Source organism: Pelodiscus sinensis, chromosome 10, assembly GCF_052426305.1.
Source record: "Pelodiscus sinensis isolate ZL-2025 chromosome 10, ASM5242630v1, whole genome shotgun sequence".
In the NCBI taxonomy this organism is placed as follows: Eukaryota; Metazoa; Chordata; order Testudines; family Trionychidae; genus Pelodiscus; species Pelodiscus sinensis.
The window spans coordinates 44,676,978-44,693,814 of record NC_143061.1 but is presented as its reverse complement, the minus strand read 5'-3'; the positions used below and the strand labels follow the sequence as shown (position 1 = coordinate 44,693,814).

The window sequence follows — 16,837 nt, the reverse complement described above, 5'->3', positions numbered from 1 at the left end:
TCTCCCTCCGGCCTGAGCTGGCTGCTCCGCCGGCAACGTGGGGCGGGATGCCCGCCCCCGACAGCCGCCCGGATCGGTGGCGTGCGTCCGGAGCCCCGGCTGCAGTTTTCAAGCTGAGCCGGCGGCTCCGCCGCCGCCTGGGGCGTGGAAGCGCCTGCCTCTGCCCGCTGGGCAGATCGCCTCCGGGCACCTCGCCAGCTCAGCCTCGTCTGGAGGCCGACCCTTGGGCCTCTCCTCTTCTCTGGGGTGCCCACTGGACCTGCGCCACTCCTGGACCATTAAGCCGTCCCCCGTGGCTCGTGACGGGGTGCCTGAGCCCCAGCGCTCCGTTCCAAAGTTGGGGGGCTCACGGCGGCCGGAAAGATTTCCGGCCACCAGGTCAACCCATTCGGTCCTATGGGTCCACAGGGCCAGCCGCTCCCCGCACTGCCGCCTCAGACCTGCTCCGCACCGCTGGCCCAGCTCCAGGCTGGCGCCCGCTCCGCCCCCGCGCCACGGGCCTGAGAGTCTCCTCCTGCCACTGGGGGAGGCGGTAGCTGCCTGCTTGCCCTCTGCAAGCCGCCTCGAGCCGGCCTTGAATTCCCACACTAAGGAAGCTGCCGCACGGCAGACCCGTTGGGAAGAAAAGAGCAAGGCCAAGGAACCGAGCCTGGACGGAGGGCTTGTCCGGGATTCGCACCCGGGACCTCTTGCTCCCAAAGCAAGAATCATGCTGCTAGACCAACAAGCCACGCCCTTGCTGCCACCTGGCCGTGGAGCCTCACAAGCAAAGTCACCGTAAACTCATTGTGCCGGCCTTTCTCCGCAAAGAGAAAGATCGAAAGAAAACAAACAAACAAAGAAGAGGACCAGAGTTAAAATCCTGAAAGGATTCGGACGCGAGCAACGAATACAAAGTTCTCGGGGCAGGCTTGTAGCAGACGCGGACTAATGTGCTGGTTTGACTCACGTCTCTGGAAGACAGCCGCTCGTTGCACGGGTCATCCGTCCTTCCAAGCTTCCGTTCCTAGCAGAGATGCTCCAGAGGGGAGGGGCTGGAGTGGAGACCAAAGGGAGGAAGCACCGCGGCCCCGTTTCTCACCTCCACCACGTGGAGGGACTGCCACTGTTCTGACGGTCGAAAAGGAGGTTTGGAGGTATAGACCACACGCCTGACGTTCATAGCTTCCAATACGAATGACGATCCACGCGTACAAGCGGTGCAAAGAGAATCAGCGAAGCCTACGACTTGTCTCAGCCCATTGGCTTAGCCTATGTCCTGCCAAATGTGGCCCAAATTACTCCCGGCGGTTGCGACAGCGGTCCTAGTCCACTCCAACGACGTCACAAGAGGGCGGGCCCGGATCCCCCATCCAACCTCCCGGGGCGTGGCACGGTCCAGGCGGGAAGACCGGCTGCGTCGCTGGGGTAGCGAGAGAGAATGGAAGGCCTGAGCACCGGGAAGCGTGGGGGCGGGCAACGCAGAGCGAGCTAGGCGGAAGGCTGAATCACCAAGAGGGCAGCTCCAGGCTCCGAGAGGGAGGGAAGGGCCGCAGAGGAGAAGTCAGAGAGGGTCTAACGCCGGCATGCGGCCTGGGTCCGACCGAGTACCTTCCCCAGGCCTGCCCCGCGGAGGGATCCTGCAGCCGTGAGCAAGACAACGCGGCAAGAGGAGGATTAGCTCGCCCGAACGCTAAACGCGGCCGCAGAGGAATCAGGAGCAGGGCTTGTCCGGGAGTCGAACCCGGGACCTCTCGCACCCGAAGCGAGAATCATGCCCCTAGACCAACAAGCCGGCTCGGTGCAGCTCCCCCTCACCCAGCCCACGCCAGGTCTCACAGGTTTGGCAGAAAGACCAGCGCGCGGGAAGCACAAGCTTCAGAAGGACGGCTCCTCCCTCCATCTTTCCCAGGTCGCCTCCATGCTGGGTCTATCCCACTCCCAGAGCAAACTCCAAATTGACTGCCTAACGTGACTCTCGGGCCACAGGCTGCGGGAGGGTAAGGCAGGCTAAAGTCAGGAAAATAAACAAAGGAACGGCGCCAAAGGAGCTCTTTGGCCGGGCACTGTCCGGGACGGCTCCCAGGCGAAGGGAGAATCACGCCTCTACGAGAACGGGCTGCCTTTGGCCCCGCTGCTTGCCCTCGGGCCTCAGAACTTTTGGCCCAGGACCCAGCGAGCCGTCAGCCAAGGGAAGGGTCCCGGCTTCTCAGTGGCCATCCTACATCGCCACAATACCCTAAGTAACAGGCTGCGTCGGTGCCCTGGGCTACTGGGAGGTAGAATCCAGGGCCTGCCTCCTCGCCCGCCAGGGAGGGAAGGGACACTTGGAGCCTGCCGCAAGCAGGGGAGGACCGGCTAGAAGACAACTGAAAGAAAGCGGCAAGAGTTCTCCCTCCGGCCTGAGCTGGCTGCTCCGCCGGCAACGTGGGGCGGGATGCCCGCCCCCGACAGCCGCCCGGATCGGTGGCGTGCGTCCGGAGCCCCGGCTGCAGTTTTCAAGCTGAGCCGGCGGCTCCGCCGCCGCCTGGGGCGTGGAAGCGCCTGCCTCTGCCCGCTGGGCAGATCGCCTCCGGGCACCTCGCCAGCTCAGCCTCGTCTGGAGGCCGACCCTTGGGCCTCTCCTCTTCTCTGGGGTGCCCACTGGACCTGCGCCACTCCTGGACCATTAAGCCGTCCCCCGTGGCTCGTGACGGGGTGCCTGAGCCCCAGCGCTCCGTTCCAAAGTTGGGGGGCTCACGGCGGCCGGAAAGATTTCCGGCCACCAGGTCAACCCATTCGGTCCTATGGGTCCACAGGGCCAGCCGCTCCCCGCACTGCCGCCTCAGACCTGCTCCGCACCGCTGGCCCAGCTCCAGGCTGGCGCCCGCTCCGCCCCCGCGCCACGGGCCTGAGAGTCTCCTCCTGCCACTGGGGGAGGCGGTAGCTGCCTGCTTGCCCTCTGCAAGCCGCCTCGAGCCGGCCTTGAATTCCCACACTAAGGAAGCTGCCGCACGGCAGACCCGTTGGGAAGAAAAGAGCAAGGCCAAGGAACCGAGCCTGGACGGAGGGCTTGTCCGGGATTCGCACCCGGGACCTCTTGCTCCCAAAGCAAGAATCATGCTGCTAGACCAACAAGCCACGCCCTTGCTGCCACCTGGCCGTGGAGCCTCACAAGCAAAGTCACCGTAAACTCATTGTGCCGGCCTTTCTCCGCAAAGAGAAAGATCGAAAGAAAACAAACAAACAAAGAAGAGGACCAGAGTTAAAATCCTGAAAGGATTTGGACGCGAGCAACGAATACAAAGTTCTCGGGGCAGGCTTGTAGCAGACGCGGACTAATGTGCTGGTTTGACTCACGTCTCTGGAAGACAGCCGCTCGTTGCACGGGTCATCCGTCCTTCCAAGCTTCCGTTCCTAGCAGAGATGCTCCAGAGGGGAGGGGCTGGAGTGGAGACCAAAGGGAGGAAGCACCGCGGCCCCGTTTCTCACCTCCACCACGTGGAGGGACTGCCACTGTTCTGACGGTCGAAAAGGAGGTTTGGAGGTATAGACCACACGCCTGACGTTCATAGCTTCCAATACGAATGACGATCCACGCGTACAAGCGGTGCAAAGAGAATCAGCGAAGCCTACGACTTGTCTCAGCCCATTGGCTTAGCCTATGTCCTGCCAAATGTGGCCCAAATTACTCCCGGCGGTTGCGACAGCGGTCCTAGTCCACTCCAACGACGTCACAAGAGGGCGGGCCCGGATCCCCCATCCAACCTCCCGGGGCGTGGCACGGTCCAGGCGGGAAGACCGGCTGTGTCGCTGGGGTACCGAGAGAGAATGGAAGGCCTGAGCACCGGGAAGCGTGGGGGCGGGCAACGCAGAGCGAGCTAGGCGGAAGGCTGAATCACCAAGAGGGCAGCTCCAGGCTCCGAGAGGGAGGGAAGGGCCGCAGAGGAGAAGTCAGAGAGGGTCTAACGCCGGCATGCGGCCTGGGTCCGACCGAGTACCTTCCCCAGGCCTGCCCCGCGGAGGGATCCTGCAGCCGTGAGCAAGACAACGCGGCAAGAGGAGGATTAGCTCGCCCGAACGCTAAACGCGGCCGCAGAGGAATCAGGAGCAGGGCTTGTCCGGGAGTCGAACCCGGGACCTCTCGCACCCGAAGCGAGAATCATGCCCCTAGACCAACAAGCCGGCTCGGTGCAGCTCCCCCTCACCCAGCCCACGCCAGGTCTCACAGGTTTGGCAGAAAGACCAGCGCGCGGGAAGCACAAGCTTCAGAAGGACGGCTCCTCCCTCCATCTTTCCCAGGTCGCCTCCATGCTGGGTCTATCCCACTCCCAGAGCAAACTCCAAATTGACTGCCTAACGTGACTCTCGGGCCACAGGCTGCGGGAGGGTAAGGCAGGCTAAAGTCAGGAAAATAAACAAAGGAACGGCGCCAAAGGAGCTCTTTGGCCGGGCACTGTCCGGGACGGCTCCCAGGCGAAGGGAGAATCACGCCTCTACGAGAACGGGCTGCCTTTGGCCCCGCTGCTTGCCCTCGGGCCTCAGAACTTTTGGCCCAGGACCCAGCGAGCCGTCAGCCAAGGGAAGGGTCCCGGCTTCTCAGTGGCCATCCTACATCGCCACAATACCCTAAGTAACAGGCTGCGTCGGTGCCCTGGGCTACTGGGAGGTAGAATCCAGGGCCTGCCTCCTCGCCCGCCAGGGAGGGAAGGGACACTTGGAGCCTGCCGCAAGCAGGGGAGGACCGGCTAGAAGACAACTGAAAGAAAGCGGCAAGAGTTCTCCCTCCGGCCTGAGCTGGCTGCTCCGCCGGCAACGTGGGGCGGGATGCCCGCCCCCGACAGCCGCCCGGATCGGTGGCGTGCGTCCGGAGCCCCGGCTGCAGTTTTGAAGCTGAGCCGGCGGCTCCGCCGCCGCCTGGGGCGTGGAAGCGCCTGCCTCTGCCCACTGGGCAGATCGCCTCCGGGCACCTCGCCAGCTCAGCCTCGTCTGGAGGCCGACCCTTGGGCCTCTCCTCTTCTCTGGGGTGCCCACTGGACCTGCGCCACTCCTGGACCATTAAGCCGTCCCCCGTGGCTCGTGACGGGGTGCCTGAGCCCCAGCGCTCCGTTCCAAAGTTGGGGGGCTCACGGAGGCCGGAAAGATTTCCGGCCACCAGGTCAACCCATTCGGTCCTATGGGTCCACAGGGCCAGCCGCTCCCCGCACTGCCGCCTCAGACCTGCTCCGCACCGCTGGCCCAGCTCCAGGCTGGCGCCCGCTCCGCCCCCGCGCCACGGGCCTGAGAGTCTCCTCCTGCCACTGGGGGAGGCGGTAGCTGCCTGCTTGCCCTCTGCAAGCCGCCTCGAGCCGGCCTTGAATTCCCACACTAAGGAAGCTGCCGCACGGCAGACCCGTTGGGAAGAAAAGAGCAAGGCCAAGTCACCGAGCCTGGACGGAGGGCTTATCCGGGATTCGCACCCGGGACCTCTTGCTCCAAAGCAAGAATCATGCTGCTAGACCAACAAGCCATGCCCTTGCTGCCACCTGGCCGTGGAGCCTCACAAGCAAAGTCACCGTAAACTCATTGTGCCGGCCTTTCTCCGCAAAGAGAAAGATCGAAAGAAAACAAACAAACAAAGAAGAGGACCAGAGTTAAAATCCTGAAAGGATTTGGATGCGAGCAACGAATACAAAGTTCTCGGGGCAGGCTTGTAGCAGACGCGGACTAATGTGCTGGTTTGACTCACGTCTCTGGAAGACAGCCGCTCGTTGCACGGGTCATCCGTCCTTCCAAGCTTCCGTTCCTAGCAGAGATGCTCCAGAGGGGAGGGGCTGGAGTGGAGACCAAAGGGAGGAAGCACCGCGGCCCCGTTTCTCACCTCCACCACGTGGAGGGACTGCCACTGTTCTGACGGTCGAAAAGGAGGTTTGGAGGTATAGACCACACGCCTGACGTTCATAGCTTCCAATACGAATGACGATCCACGCGTACAAGCGGTGCAAAGAGAATCAGCGAAGCCTACGACTTGTCTCAGCCCATTGGCTTAGCCTATGTCCTGCCAAATGTGGCCCAAATTACTCCCGGCGGTTGCGACAGCGGTCCTAGTCCACTCCAACGACGTCACAAGAGGGCGGGCCCGGATCCCCCATCCAACCTCCCGGGGCGTGGCACGGTCCAGGCGGGAAGACCGGCTGCGTCGCTGGGGTAGCGAGAGAGAATGGAAGGCCTGAGCACCGGGAAGCGTGGGGGCGGGCAACGCAGAGCGAGCTAGGCGGAAGGCTGAATCACCAAGAGGGCAGCTCCAGGCTCCGAGAGGGAGGGAAGGGCCGCAGAGGAGAAGTCAGAGAGGGTCTAACGCCGGCATGCGGCCTGGGTCCGACCGAGTACCTTCCCCAGGCCTGCCCCGCGGAGGGATCCTGCAGCCGTGAGCAAGACAACGCGGCAAGAGGAGGATTAGCTCGCCCGAACGCTAAACGCGGCCGCAGAGGAATCAGGAGCAGGGCTTGTCTGGGAGTCGAACCCGGGACCTCTCGCACCCGAAGCGAGAATCATGCCCCTAGACCAACAAGCCGGCTCGGTGCAGCTCCCCCTCACCCAGCCCACGCCAGGTCTCACAGGTTTGGCAGAAAGACCAGCGCGCGGGAAGCACAAGCTTCAGAAGGACGGCTCCTCCCTCCATCTTTCCCAGGTCGCCTCCATGCTGGGTCTATCCCACTCCCAGAGCAAACTCCAAATTGACTGCCTAACGTGACTCTCGGGCCACAGGCTGCGGGAGGGTAAGGCAGGCTAAAGTCAGGAAAATAAACAAAGGAACGGCGCCAAAGGAGCTCTTTGGCCGGGCACTGTCCGGGACGGCTCCCAGGCGAAGGGAGAATCACGCCTCTACGAGAACGGGCTGCCTTTGGCCCCGCTGCTTGCCCTCGGGCCTCAGAACTTTTGGCCCAAGACCCAGCGAGCCGTCAGCCAAGGGAAGGGTCCCGGCTTCTCAGTGGCCATCCTACATCGCCACAATACCCTAAGTAACAGGCTGCGTCGGTGCCCTGGGCTACTGGGAGGTAGAATCCAGGGCCTGCCTCCTCGCCCGCCAGGGAGGGAAGGGACACTTGGAGCCTGCCGCAAGCAGGGGAGGACCGGCTAGAAGACAACTGAAAGAAAGCGGCAAGAGTTCTCCCTCCGGCCTGAGCTGGCTGCTCCGCCGGCAACGTGGGGCGGGATGCCCGCCCCCGACAGCCGCCCGGATCGGTGGCGTGCGTCCGGAGCCCCGGCTGCAGTTTTCAAGCTGAGCCGGCGGCTCCGCCGCCGCCTGGGGCGTGGAAGCGCCTGCCTCTGCCCGCTGGGCAGATCGCCTCCGGGCACCTCGCCAGCTCAGCCTCGTCTGGAGGCCGACCCTTGGGCCTCTCCTCTTCACTGGGGTGCCCACTGGACCTGCGCCACTCCTGGACCATTAAGCCGTCCCCCGTGGCTCGTGACGGGGTGCCTGAGCCCCAGCGCTCCGTTCCAAAGTTGGGGGGCTCACGGCGGCCGGAAAGATTTCCGGCCACCAGGTCAACCCATTCGGTCCTATGGGTCCACAGGGCCAGCCGCTCCCCGCACTGCCGCCTCAGACCTGCTCCGCACCGCTGGCCCAGCTCCAGGCTGGCGCCCGCTCCGCCCCCGCGCCACGGGCCTGAGAGTCTCCTCCTGCCACTGGGGGAGGCGGTAGCTGCCTGCTTGCCCTCTGCAAGCCGCCTCGAGCTGGCCTTGAATTCCCACACTAAGGAAGCTGCCGCACGGCAGACCCGTTGGGAAGAAAAGAGCAAGGCCAAGGAACCGAGCCTGGACGGAGGGCTTGTCCGGGATTCGCACCCGGGACCTCTTGCTCCCAAAGCAAGAATCATGCTGCTAGACCAACAAGCCACGCCCTTGCTGCCACCTGGCCGTGGAGCCTCACAAGCAAAGTCACCGTAAACTCATTGTGCCGGCCTTTCTCCGCAAAGAGAAAGATCGAAAGAAAACAAACAAACAAAGAAGAGGACCAGAGTTAAAATCCTGAAAGGATTCGGACGCGAGCAACGAATACAAAGTTCTCGGGGCAGGCTTGTAGCAGACGCGGACTAATGTGCTGGTTTGACTCACGTCTCTGGAAGACAGCCGCTCGTTGCACGGGTCATCCGTCCTTCCAAGCTTCCGTTCCTAGCAGAGATGCTCCAGAGGGGAGGGGCTGGAGTGGAGACCAAAGGGAGGAAGCACCGCGGCCCCGTTTCTCACCTCCACCACGTGGAGGGACTGCCACTGTTCTGACGGTCGAAAAGGAGGTTTGGAGGTATAGACCACACGCCTGACATTCATAGCTTCCAATACGAATGACGATCCACGCGTACAAGCGGTGCAAAGAGAATCAGCGAAGCCTACGACTTGTCTCAGCCCATTGGCTTAGCCTATGTCCTGCCAAATGTGGCCCAAATTACTCCCGGCGGTTGCGACAGCGGTCCTAGTCCACTCCAACGACATCACAAGAGGGCGGGCCCGGATCCCCCATCCAACCTCCCGGGGCGTGGCACGGTCCAGGCGGGAAGACCGGCTGCGTCGCTGGGGTAGCGAGAGAGAATGGAAGGCCTGAGCACCGGGAAGCGTGGGGGCGGGCAACGCAGAGCGAGCTAGGCGGAAGGCTGAATCACCAAGAGGGCAGCTCCAGGCTCCGAGAGGGAGGGAAGGGCCGCAGAGGAGAAGTCAGAGAGGGTCTAACGCCGGCATGCGGCCTGGGTCCGACCGAGTACCTTCCCCAGGCCTGCCCCGCGGAGGGATCCTGCAGCCGTGAGCAAGACAACGCGGCAAGAGGAGGATTAGCTCGCCCGAACGCTAAACGCGGCCGCAGAGGAATCAGGAGCAGGGCTTGTCCGGGAGTCGAACCCGGGACCTCTCGCACCCGAAGCGAGAATCATGCCCCTAGACCAACAAGCCGGCTCGGTGCAGCTCCCCCTCACCCAGCCCACGCCAGGTCTCACAGGTTTGGCAGAAAGACCAGCGCGCGGGAAGCACAAGCTTCAGAAGGACGGCTCCTCCCTCCATCTTTCCCAGGTCGCCTCCATGCTGGGTCTATCCCACTCCCAGAGCAAACTCCAAATTGACTGCCTAACGTGACTCTCGGGCCACAGGCTGCGGGAGGGTAAGGCAGGCTAAAGTCAGGAAAATAAACAAAGGAACGGCGCCAAAGGAGCTCTTTGGCCGGGCACTGTCCGGGACGGCTCCCAGGCGAAGGGAGAATCACGCCTCTACGAGAACGGGCTGCCTTTGGCCCCGCTGCTTGCCCTCGGGCCTCAGAACTTTTGGCCCAAGACCCAGCGAGCCGTCAGCCAAGGGAAGGGTCCCGGCTTCTCAGTGGCCATCCTACATCGCCACAATACCCTAAGTAACAGGCTGCGTCGGTGCCCTGGGCTACTGGGAGGTAGAATCCAGGGCCTGCCTCCTCGCCCGCCAGGGAGGGAAGGGACACTTGGAGCCTGCCGCAAGCAGGGGAGGACCGGCTAGAAGACAACTGAAAGAAAGCGGCAAGAGTTCTCCCTCCGGCCTGAGCTGGCTGCTCCGCCGGCAACGTGGGGCGGGATGCCCGCCCCCGACAGCCGCCCGGATCGGTGGCGTGCGTCCGGAGCCCCGGCTGCAGTTTTCAAGCTGAGCCGGCGGCTCCGCCGCCGCCTGGGGCGTGGAAGCGCCTGCCTCTGCCCGCTGGGCAGATCGCCTCCGGGCACCTCCCCAGCTCAGCCTCGTCTGGAGGCCGACCCTTGGGCCTCTCCTCTTCTCTGGGGTGCCCACTGGACCTGCGCCACTCCTGGACCATTAAGCCGTCCCCCGTGGCTCGTGACGGGGTGCCTGAGCCCCAGCGCTCCGTTCCAAAGTTGGGGGGCTCACGGCGGCCGGAAAGATTTCCGGCCACCAGGTCAACCCATTCGGTCCTATGGGTCCACAGGGCCAGCCGCTCCCCGCACTGCCGCCTCAGACCTGCTCCGCACCGCTGGCCCAGCTCCAGGCTGGCGCCCGCTCCGCCCCCGCGCCACGGGCCTGAGAGTCTCCTCCTGCCACTGGGGGAGGCGGTAGCTGCCTGCTTGCCCTCTGCAAGCCGCCTCGAGCCGGCCTTGAATTCCCACACTAAGGAAGCTGCCGCACGGCAGACCCGTTGGGAAGAAAAGAGCAAGGCCAAGGAACCGAGCCTGGACGGAGGGCTTGTCCGGGATTCGCACCCGGGACCTCTTGCTCCCAAAGCAAGAATCATGCTGCTAGACCAACAAGCCACGCCCTTGCTGCCACCTGGCCGTGGAGCCTCACAAGCAAAGTCACCGTAAACTCATTGTGCCGGCCTTTCTCCGCAAAGAGAAAGATCGAAAGAAAACAAACAAACAAAGAAGAGGACCAGAGTTAAAATCCTGAAAGGATTCGGACGCGAGCAACGAATACAAAGTTCTCGGGGCAGGCTTGTAGCAGACGCGGACTAATGTGCTGGTTTGACTCACGTCTCTGGAAGACAGCCGCTCGTTGCACGGGTCATCCGTCCTTCCAAGCTTCCGTTCCTAGCAGAGATGCTCCAGAGGGGAGGGGCTGGAGTGGAGACCAAAGGGAGGAAGCACCGCGGCCCCGTTTCTCACCTCCACCACGTGGAGGGACTGCCACTGTTCTGACGGTCGAAAAGGAGGTTTGGAGGTATAGACCACACGCCTGACGTTCATAGCTTCCAATACGAATGACGATCCACGCGTACAAGCGGTGCAAAGAGAATCAGCGAAGCCTACGACTTGTCTCAGCCCATTGGCTTAGCCTATGTCCTGCCAAATGTGGCCCAAATTACTCCCGGCGGTTGCGACAGCGGTCCTAGTCCACTCCAACGACGTCACAAGAGGGCGGGCCCGGATCCCCCATCCAACCTCCCGGGGCGTGGCACGGTCCAGGCGGGAAGACCGGCTGCGTCGCTGGGGTAGCGAGAGAGAATGGAAGGCCTGAGCACCGGGAAGCGTGGGGGCGGGCAACGCAGAGCGAGCTAGGCGGAAGGCTGAATCACCAAGAGGGCAGCTCCAGGCTCCGAGAGGGAGGGAAGGGCCGCAGAGGAGAAGTCAGAGAGGGTCTAACGCCGGCATGCGGCCTGGGTCCGACCGAGTACCTTCCCCAGGCCTGCCCCGCGGAGGGATCCTGCAGCCGTGAGCAAGACAACGCGGCAAGAGGAGGATTAGCTCGCCCGAACGCTAAACGCGGCCGCAGAGGAATCAGGAGCAGGGCTTGTCCGGGAGTCGAACCCGGGACCTCTCGCACCCGAAGCGAGAATCATGCCCCTAGACCAACAAGCCGGCTCGGTGCAGCTCCCCCTCACCCAGCCCACGCCAGGTCTCACAGGTTTGGCAGAAAGACCAGCGCGCGGGAAGCACAAGCTTCAGAAGGACGGCTCCTCCCTCCATCTTTCCCAGGTCGCCTCCATGCTGGGTCTATCCCACTCCCAGAGCAAACTCCAAATTGACTGCCTAACGTGACTCTCGGGCCACAGGCTGCGGGAGGGTAAGGCAGGCTAAAGTCAGGAAAATAAACAAAGGAACGGCGCCAAAGGAGCTCTTTGGCCGGGCACTGTCCGGGACGGCTCCCAGGCGAAGGGAGAATCACGCCTCTACGAGAACGGGCTGCCTTTGGCCCCGCTGCTTGCCCTCGGGCCTCAGAACTTTTGGCCCAGGACCCAGCGAGCCGTCAGCCAAGGGAAGGGTCCCGGCTTCTCAGTGGCCATCCTACATCGCCACAATACCCTAAGTAACAGGCTGCGTCGGTGCCCTGGGCTACTGGGAGGTAGAATCCAGGGCCTGCCTCCTCGCCCGCCAGGGAGGGAAGGGACACTTGGAGCCTGCCGCAAGCAGGGGAGGACCGGCTAGAAGACAACTGAAAGAAAGCGGCAAGAGTTCTCCCTCCGGCCTGAGCTGGCTGCTCCGCCGGCAACGTGGGGCGGGATGCCCGCCCCCGACAGCCGCCCGGATCGGTGGCGTGCGTCCGGAGCCCCGGCTGCAGTTTTCAAGCTGAGCCGGCGGCTCCGCCGCCGCCTGGGGCGTGGAAGCGCCTGCCTCTGCCCGCTGGGCAGATCGCCTCCGGGCACCTCCCCAGCTCAGCCTCGTCTGGAGGCCGACCCTTGGGCCTCTCCTCTTCTCTGGGGTGCCCACTGGACCTGCGCCACTCCTGGACCATTAAGCCGTCCCCCGTGGCTCGTGTCGGGGTGCCTGAGCCCCAGCGCTCCGTTCCAAAGTTGGGGGGCTCACGGCGGCCGGAAAGATTTCCGGCCACCAGGTCAACCCATTCGGTCCTATGGGTCCACAGGGCCAGCCGCTCCCCGCACTGCCGCCTCAGACCTGCTCCGCACCGCTGGCCCAGCTCCAGGCTGGCGCCCGCTCCGCCCCCGCGCCACGGGCCTGAGAGTCTCCTCCTGCCACTGGGGGAGGCGGTAGCTGCCTGCTTGCCCTCTGCAAGCCGCCTCGAGCCGGCCTTGAATTCCCACACTAAGGAAGCTGCCGCACGGCAGACCCGTTGGGAAGAAAAGAGCAAGGCCAAGGAACCGAGCCTGGACGGAGGGCTTGTCCGGGATTCGCACCCGGGACCTCTTGCTCCCAAAGCAAGAATCATGCTGCTAGACCAACAAGCCACGCCCTTGCTGCCACCTGGCCGTGGAGCCTCACAAGCAAAGTCACCGTAAACTCATTGTGCCGGCCTTTCTCCGCAAAGAGAAAGATCGAAAGAAAACAAACAAACAAAGAAGAGGACCAGAGTTAAAATCCTGAAAGGATTCGGACGCGAGCAACGAATACAAAGTTCTCGGGGCAGGCTTGTAGCAGACGCGGACTAATGTGCTGGTTTGACTCACGTCTCTGGAAGACAGCCGCTCGTTGCACGGGTCATCCGTCCTTCCAAGCTTCCGTTCCTAGCAGAGATGCTCCAGAGGGGAGGGGCTGGAGTGGAGACCAAAGGGAGGAAGCACCGCGGCCCCGTTTCTCACCTCCACCACGTGGAGGGACTGCCACTGTTCTGACGGTCGAAAAGGAGGTTTGGAGGTATAGACCACACGCCTGACGTTCATAGCTTCCAATACGAATGACGATCCACGCGTACAAGCGGTGCAAAGAGAATCAGCGAAGCCTACGACTTGTCTCAGCCCATTGGCTTAGCCTATGTCCTGCCAAATGTGGCCCAAATTACTCCCGGCGGTTGCGACAGCGGTCCTAGTCCACTCCAACGACGTCACAAGAGGGCGGGCCCGGATCCCCCATCCAACCTCCCGGGGCGTGGCACGGTCCAGGCGGGAAGACCGGCTGCGTCGCTGGGGTAGCGAGAGAGAATGGAAGGCCTGAGCACCGGGAAGCGTGGGGGCGGGCAACGCAGAGCGAGCTAGGCGGAAGGCTGAATCACCAAGAGGGCAGCTCCAGGCTCCGAGAGGGAGGGAAGGGCCGCAGAGGAGAAGTCAGAGAGGGTCTAACGCCGGCATGCGGCCTGGGTCCGACCGAGTACCTTCCCCAGGCCTGCCCCGCGGAGGGATCCTGCAGCCGTGAGCAAGACAACGCGGCAAGAGGAGGATTAGCTCGCCCGAACGCTAAACACGGCCGCAGAGGAATCAGGAGCAGGGCTTGTCCGGGAGTCGAACCCGGGACCTCTCGCACCCGAAGCGAGAATCATGCCCCTAGACCAACAAGCCGGCTCGGTGCAGCTCCCCCTCACCCAGCCCACGCCAGGTCTCACAGGTTTGGCAGAAAGACAAGCGCGCGGGAAGCACAAGCTTCAGAAGGACGGCTCCTCCCTCCATCTTTCCCAGGTCGCCTCCATGCTGGGTCTATCCCACTCCCAGAGCAAACTCCAAATTGACTGCCTAACGTGACTCTCGGGCCACAGGCTGCGGGAGGGTAAGGCAGGCTAAAGTCAGGAAAATAAACAAAGGAACGGCGCCAAAGGAGCTCTTTGGCCGGGCACTGTCCGGGACGGCTCCCAGGCGAAGGGAGAATCACGCCTCTACGAGAGCGGGCTGCCTTTGGCCCCGCTGCTTGCCCTCGGGCCTCAGAACTTTTGGCCCAAGACCCAGCGAGCCGTCAGCCAAGGGAAGGGTCCCGGCTTCTCAGTGGCCATCCTACATCGCCACAATACCCTAAGTAACAGGCTGCGTCGGTGCCCTGGGCTACTGGGAGGTAGAATCCAGGGCCTGCCTCCTCGCCCGCCAGGGAGGGAAGGGACACTTGGAGCCTGCCGCAAGCAGGGGAGGACCGGCTAGAAGACAACTGAAAGAAAGCGGCAAGAGTTCTCCCTCCGGCCTGAGCTGGCTGCTCCGCCGGCAACGTGGGGCGGGATGCCCGCCCCCGACAGCCGCCCGGATCGGTGGCGTGCGTCCGGAGCCCCGGCTGCAGTTTTCAAGCTGAGCCGGCGGCTCCGCCGCCGCCTGGGGCGTGGAAGCGCCTGCCTCTGCCCGCTGGGCAGATCGCCTCCGGGCACCTCCCCAGCTCAGCCTCGTCTGGAGGCCGACCCTTGGGCCTCTCCTCTTCTCTGGGGTGCCCACTGGACCTGCGCCACTCCTGGACCATTAAGCCATCCCCCGTGGCTCGTGTCGGGGTGCCTGAGCCCCAGCGCTCCGTTCCAAAGTTGGGGGGCTCACGGCGGCCGGAAAGATTTCCGGCCACCAGGTCAACCCATTCGGTCCTATGGGTCCACAGGGCCAGCCGCTCCCCGCACTGCCGCCTCAGACCTGCTCCGCACCGCTGGCCCAGCTCCAGGCTGGCGCCCGCTCCGCCCCCGCGCCACGGGCCTGAGAGTCTCCTCCTGCCACTGGGGGAGGCGGTAGCTGCCTGCTTGCCCTCTGCAAGCCGCCTCGAGCCGGCCTTGAATTCCCACACTAAGGAAGCTGCCGCACGGCAGACCCGTTGGGAAGAAAAGAGCAAGGCCAAGGAACCGAGCCTGGACGGAGGGCTTGTCCGGGATTCGCACCCAGGACCTCTTGCTCCCAAAGCAAGAATCATGCTGCTAGACCAACAAGCCACGCCCTTGCTGCCACCTGGCCGTGGAGCCTCACAAGCAAAGTCACCGTAAACTCATTGTGCCGGCCTTTCTCCGCAAAGAGAAAGATCGAAAGAAAACAAACAAACAAAGAAGAGGACCAGAGTTAAAATCCTGAAAGGATTCGGACGCGAGCAACGAATACAAAGTTCTCGGGGCAGGCTTGTAGCAGACGCGGACTAATGTGCTGGTTTGACTCACGTCTCTGGAAGACAGCCGCTCGTTGCACGGGTCATCCGTCCTTCCAAGCTTCCGTTCCTAGCAGAGATGCTCCAGAGGGGAGGGGCTGGAGTGGAGACCAAAGGGAGGAAGCACCGCGGCCCCGTTTCTCACCTCCACCACGTGGAGGGACTGCCACTGTTCTGACGGTCGAAAAGGAGGTTTGGAGGTATAGACCACACGCCTGACGTTCATAGCTTCCAATACGAATGACGATCCACGCGTACAAGCGGTGCAAAGAGAATCAGCGAAGCCTACGACTTGTCTCAGCCCATTGGCTTAGCCTATGTCCTGCCAAATGTGGCCCAAATTACTCCCGGCGGTTGCGACAGCGGTCCTAGTCCACTCCAACGACGTCACAAGAGGGCGGGCCCGGATCCCCCATCCAACCTCCCGGGGCGTGGCACGGTCCAGGCGGGAAGACCGGCTGCGTCGCTGGGGTAGCGAGAGAGAATGGAAGGCCTGAGCACCGGGAAGCGTGGGGGCGGGCAACGCAGAGCGAGCTAGGCGGAAGGCTGAATCACCAAGAGGGCAGCTCCAGGCTCCGAGAGGGAGGGAAGGGCCGCAGAGGAGAAGTCAGAGAGGGTCTAACGCCGGCATGCGGCCTGGGTCCGACCGAGTACCTTCCCCAGGCCTGCCCCGCGGAGGGATCCTGCAGCCGTGAGCAAGACAACGCGGCAAGAGGAGGATTAGCTCGCCCGAACGCTAAACGCGGCCGCAGAGGAATCAGGAGCAGGGCTTGTCCGGGAGTCGAACCCGGGACCTCTCGCACCCGAAGCGAGAATCATGCCCCTAGACCAACAAGCCGGCTCGGTGCAGCTCCCCCTCACCCAGCCCACGCCAGGTCTCACAGGTTTGGCAGAAAGACAAGCGCGCGGGAAGCACAAGCTTCAGAAGGACGGCTCCTCCCTCCATCTTTCCCAGGTCGCCTCCATGCTGGGTCTATCCCACTCCCAGAGCAAACTCCAAATTGACTGCCTAACGTGACTCTCGGGCCACAGGCTGCGGGAGGGTAAGGCAGGCTAAAGTCAGGAAAATAAACAAAGGAACGGCGCCAAAGGAGCTCTTTGGCCGGGCACTGTCCGGGACGGCTCCCAGGCGAAGGGAGAATCACGCCTCTACGAGAACGGGCTGCCTTTGGCCCCGCTGCTTGCCCTCGGGCCTCAGAACTTTTGGCCCAGGACCCAGCGAGCCGTCAGCCAAGGGAAGGGTCCCGGCTTCTCAGTGGCCATCCTACATCGCCACAATACCCTAAGTAACAGGCTGCGTCGGTGCCCTGGGCTACTGGGAGGTAGAATCCAGGGCCTGCCTCCTCGCCCGCCAGGGAGGGAAGGGACACTTGGAGCCTGCCGCAAGCAGGGGAGGACCGGCTAGAAGACAACTGAAAGAAAGCGGCAAGAGTTCTCCCTCCGGCCTGAGCTGGCTGCTCCGCCGGCAACGTGGGGCGGGATGCCCGCCCCCGACAGCCGCCCGGATCGGTGGCGTGCGTCCGGAGCCCCGGCTGCAGTTTTCAAGCTGAGCCGGCGGCTCCGCCGCCGCCTGGGGCGTGGAAGCGCCTGCCTCTGCCCGCTGGGCAGATCGCCTCCGGGCACCTCCCCAGCTCAGCCTCGTCTGGAGGCCGACCCTTGGGCCTCTCCTCTTCTCTGGGGTGCCCACT

General features: G+C 63.4%; 1 long non-coding RNA gene and 7 other non-coding genes across 8 annotated transcripts in view; 1 reads left to right on the top strand and 7 right to left on the bottom strand.

Moving 5' to 3' along the window:
* LOC142830750 (uncharacterized) overlaps nt 1–16,837 on the top strand; it is a 93,882-nt gene that overhangs the window by 28,093 nt on the left and 48,952 nt on the right. The gene's annotated exons all lie outside the window — the stretch shown is intronic.
* On the bottom strand, nt 1,703–1,774 carry TRNAP-CGG (transfer RNA proline (anticodon CGG)). The gene has a single exon. It is a non-coding gene; the product is annotated as a tRNA-Pro (tRNA).
* On the bottom strand, nt 4,072–4,143 carry TRNAP-CGG (transfer RNA proline (anticodon CGG)). Its single transcript has one exon. It is a non-coding gene; the product is annotated as a tRNA-Pro (tRNA).
* Nucleotides 6,440–6,511, bottom strand: TRNAP-CGG (transfer RNA proline (anticodon CGG)). Its single transcript has one exon. It is a non-coding gene; the product is annotated as a tRNA-Pro (tRNA).
* Nucleotides 8,809–8,880, bottom strand: TRNAP-CGG (transfer RNA proline (anticodon CGG)). Its single transcript has one exon. It is a non-coding gene; the product is annotated as a tRNA-Pro (tRNA).
* TRNAP-CGG (transfer RNA proline (anticodon CGG)) lies at nt 11,178–11,249 on the bottom strand. The gene has a single exon. It is a non-coding gene; the product is annotated as a tRNA-Pro (tRNA).
* TRNAP-CGG (transfer RNA proline (anticodon CGG)) lies at nt 13,547–13,618 on the bottom strand. Its single transcript has one exon. It is a non-coding gene; the product is annotated as a tRNA-Pro (tRNA).
* TRNAP-CGG (transfer RNA proline (anticodon CGG)) lies at nt 15,916–15,987 on the bottom strand. The gene has a single exon. It is a non-coding gene; the product is annotated as a tRNA-Pro (tRNA).